At 35.0% G+C, this 4,005-nt stretch overlaps 1 pseudogene across 1 annotated transcript; it reads right to left on the bottom strand.

The window, feature by feature from the left end:
* Nucleotides 1-2,409: 2,409 nt before the first annotated feature.
* On the bottom strand, nt 2,410-3,742 carry LOC100959995 (annotated as a pseudogene). Its single transcript, XR_001160995.2, has one exon. The product of XR_001160995.2 is annotated as a general transcription factor IIH subunit 2 pseudogene (transcript).
* Nucleotides 3,743-4,005: the final 263 nt, after the last annotated feature.

Here is a 4,005-nt window from a genome sequence, read left to right as displayed (position 1 = left end):
CTTAAGTTCAAATCTTTAATCCATTGAGAGTCTATCTTAGTTAATGGTGAAAGGTGTGGGTCTAGTTTCAGTCTTGTACAGGTCACCATCCAGTTATCCCAGCACCATTTGTTGGGCATCACCATTGAGTGGGCAATCTTTTCCCCCCTCAATGTTTTTATTTGGCTTGTCAAAGATCAAGTAATGGTAGGTAGCTGGATTCATCTCTTGGCTCTCTATTCTGTTCCATATATCTACCTCTCTGTTTTTGTGCCAGTACCATGCTGTTTTGATCACTGTTGATTTATAGTATAGTCTGAGGTCTGGTAATGTAATTCCTCCTACTTTGTTTTTGTTCTTGAGTAATGTCTTTGCTATTTGAGGGTTTTTCTGATTCCATATAAAATGAAGTATTATTTTTTCTAGATCTTTACAGTATGACAGAGAAGCTTTAATAGGGATTGCATTAAAATTATATATTGTTTTGGGTAGTGTGGACATTTTAACAATGTTGATTCTTCCCAGCCATGAGCATGGTATGTTTTTCCATTTGTTAACATTTTCAGCTATTTCTTTTCTTAGGGTTTCATAGTTCACTTTACAGAGATCTTTCACATTCTTTGTTAGGTAAACTCCCAGATATTTCATCTTCTTTGGTACTACTGTGAATGGAATAGAGTTCTTGACTTTTTTTTCCAGGTTGGCTGCTGTTGATATATATATAAAGGCTATATATATATGAGTGTTGATTTTTTAACCTGAGACGCTGCTATATTCCTTGATCACTTCTAAGACTTTAGTAGTAGAATACCTGGTATTTTCCAGATATATGATCATATTATCTGTGAAAAGTGAAAGTTTAATCTCTTCTGACCCTATATGGATACTTGATCGCTTTTTCTTCCCTGATTGTGATGGATAAAACTTCCATTACAATGTTAAAGAGCAGTAGAGACAATGGGTAATCTTGCTTCATTCCTGATCTGAGTGGAAATGATTTCAGCTTAACTCCACTCAATACAATATTGGCTGTGAGTTTGCTGTAGATGGCCTGTGTCAGTTTAAGAAATGTCCCTTCTATACCAATTTTCTTAAGTGTTCTGATCATGAAGAGATGCTGGATATTATCAAAAGCTTTTTCTGCATCAATTGAAAGAATCATATGGTCTTTGTTTTTTAATTTGTTTATATGATAAATTATATTTATACATTTATGTATGTTGAACCATCCTTGTTATCCTGGGATAAAATCCACTTGGTCGTGGTGTATAATTTGTTTGATGTGTTGCTGGATTCTGTTTGTTAGGATCTTGTTGAATATTTTCATGTCCTTGTTCATTAGTGATATTGGTCTATAGTTTTCTTTTCTTGTTGGGTTTTTTCCTGGTTTGGAGATCATGGTGATGTTTGCTTCATAGAGTGTGTTGGGTAGTATTCTGTCTTTTTCTATATTTTGGAAAAGGTTGAGTAATACTGGTACTAGTTCCTCTTTAAAGGTTTGGTAGAATTCTGATGTGAAGCCATCTGTTACTGGGCTTTTCTTTTTAGGGAGACTTTGTATAGTTGATGCTAGTTCAGAACTTGATATAGGCCTGTTCAACATTTCCACTTCATTCTGCCTAAGTCTTGGGAGGTGGCATGCTTCCAAGTATTGGTCAATTTCTTTCAGATTGTCATATTTCTGAGAATAAAGTTTCTTGTAATATTCATTAAGAATTTTTTTAATTTCTTTTTTTTTTTCAGATGTATTAACTTTATTTTTATAGTCCACATATTTAAACCTAAAAAGACCCCTTTGATGGATATAGTAATATACATTTTGTATGTATTAATATGTATTAATTTCATAATTATTTTCATCTTATACTGAATTCATATTTATACTTAATTTTCTTCTTATATAAAGTTGATGAAAATAAATCATAAAGATTCTATATTTATTTTAATTATAAAACAATAAAATTATCACATCAATTTAATCATTATAGTAATTTATACATAATAATGCATAATGAGTTTGAAAACATAACTCATAAAAAACAAAAGTGTATCAAGTATTATACAATTCCAGGCATTTCTGTGATAGGATACAAATAAAACACTTAATAAAATACAACATTTTCTTAGCAAAAAGTTTCTTTCTTTTTGTTTTTCTTTGAGACAGAGTCTCACTATGTCGTCCTGGATAGAGTGCCATGGCATAACAGCTCACAGCAAACTCAAACTCCTAGGTTTAAGAGATTTTCTTCCTCAGCCTCCCAAGTAGCTGGGACTACAGGCGCCCGCCACAACGCCCGGCTATTTTTGTTGTTGTTGTTTGGCAGGACTGGGCCTATTTTGAAACCACTAGCCTCAGTGTATGTGGCTGGTGTCATAACCACTGTAGTACGGGCACCAAGCCAGCAAAAGTTTCTTAAATTATTATTTACCTTTTAAATGGAGCTTCTAAAGAATCATTTTGTTTACAGTTCCAACTTTTTTTTTAACATGTGCCATGTCTACTACATGCAGGAATCAAATACCTGAAGGACCTGGAATCTTATGAATACAGCCAGGACAACAGTGTAGAGAATCATAAACAAAAACATCACAGTCCACACAGAAAACATTTTGGCACGCATTGCAAACATAAACGTGTTGGTCTTTCAAGTCCCCCTGGCATCCATAACAAAACCTTTCTCCATGATGTTCTTCTAGGGGAATTTCTTGAAAAGCATCCAAAGGAAATAAATGATGGTAAGACCGTGCCAAATGGGGAGCTGACACCAAAGTAAGACCACAGACTTTACATTCAACAGGTAGCTCACAGTACTTTGCCCGACACTGTGGACAGAAGTAGCCTCCTAATGTAAGCCCTGGCTCAGAATTGCTATCCAAATGCGCCATGCTGAAAGAGGGTTTTGCATCTTGATCAGACAAAGAAGCAATGGTGTGCTGAGGAAATCCCATACGAATAAGTGAGCATTCAGAATTCAAGCTGGCAGGTGGAGGACTAACATAATGTGTTAGCAATTCTTTGTAATGGCTTTCATCTAAAATAACATGGTATGTGCCACCAGTTTCACGAGCAAGTACAGTGCACACCCGAACCTCTGCAGACAATCCGATAATAGACACTCTAATTTTAGCTGCCTTTAGGGTCTTGATTAGGTCATAAATATTAGATGGATCACAAGTCGTAAGGCTACTAAAGATGATTAGGACTTCTCTACTTGTGTGTCCAGGCATGTGCTTTAGAGTTTGCATAGCTATGCTTAAAGAATTATACAGAGATGGTTCCCCATGGCAGGTCATATCTACAGCTTTCTTCAGGGATGCTATGTGTTTCCTCGGGTTTCCTGAGAGTTCAGTCAGTTTTTCAGCTCTTTTACTCTTAGTTACAATTATTCCAATCTGACTAATTGGATTTTGATCGAAATATTCCTCTACAAAGTATTCCAACAACTTTAAAGTACATGTCAGTCTATTGGGCTTTAAATCTTGGTCTTCCATTGTTCTTGATCCATCTACTACCACATAAAGGTGGCGCATCATTCCAAGTCGAACTTGTCCATGGTGCTCAAACACTCTTTTTCTCTTTGCCTTGAATAGAATGTCTTCTATTGTAGCTTTAAGTGAGCCAGACTCATCTTCTTTAAGGATCTCCCATGTTCGTTCATAGCCTCCTTCCCATCTTTTAGTTCTTTCAGGTTCTTCATCCATTTTTGAGAAATGGATTTTATTATTCAATAATCGATCTGGCCCGGACAACTCTATGCCGGAAGCCCCCAAGAATTTTTTTTTTTTTTTTTTTTTTTTAATTTCTAAAGGGTCTGTTGTTACTTCATCTTTACCATTTCTAATTGACAAGATTAGAGACTTTACTCTTTTTTTCTTGGTTAAGTTAGCCAAAGGTTTATCAACTTTATTGAGTTTTTCAAAAAAACAACTTTTTGATATATTGATCTGTTGTATAATCCTTTTGTTTTCAATCTCATTTAATTATGCTCTAATTTTGGTTATTTCATTTCTTCTGCTGGATTTGGG

This window comes from Otolemur garnettii, unplaced genomic scaffold, assembly GCF_000181295.1.
Source record: "Otolemur garnettii isolate 467f Iridium unplaced genomic scaffold, OtoGar3 scaffold00001, whole genome shotgun sequence".
Taxonomy (NCBI): domain Eukaryota; kingdom Metazoa; phylum Chordata; class Mammalia; order Primates; family Galagidae; genus Otolemur; species Otolemur garnettii.
Note: the sequence above shows the minus strand (reverse complement) of the source record. Positions and strands in the feature narration are given on the sequence as shown.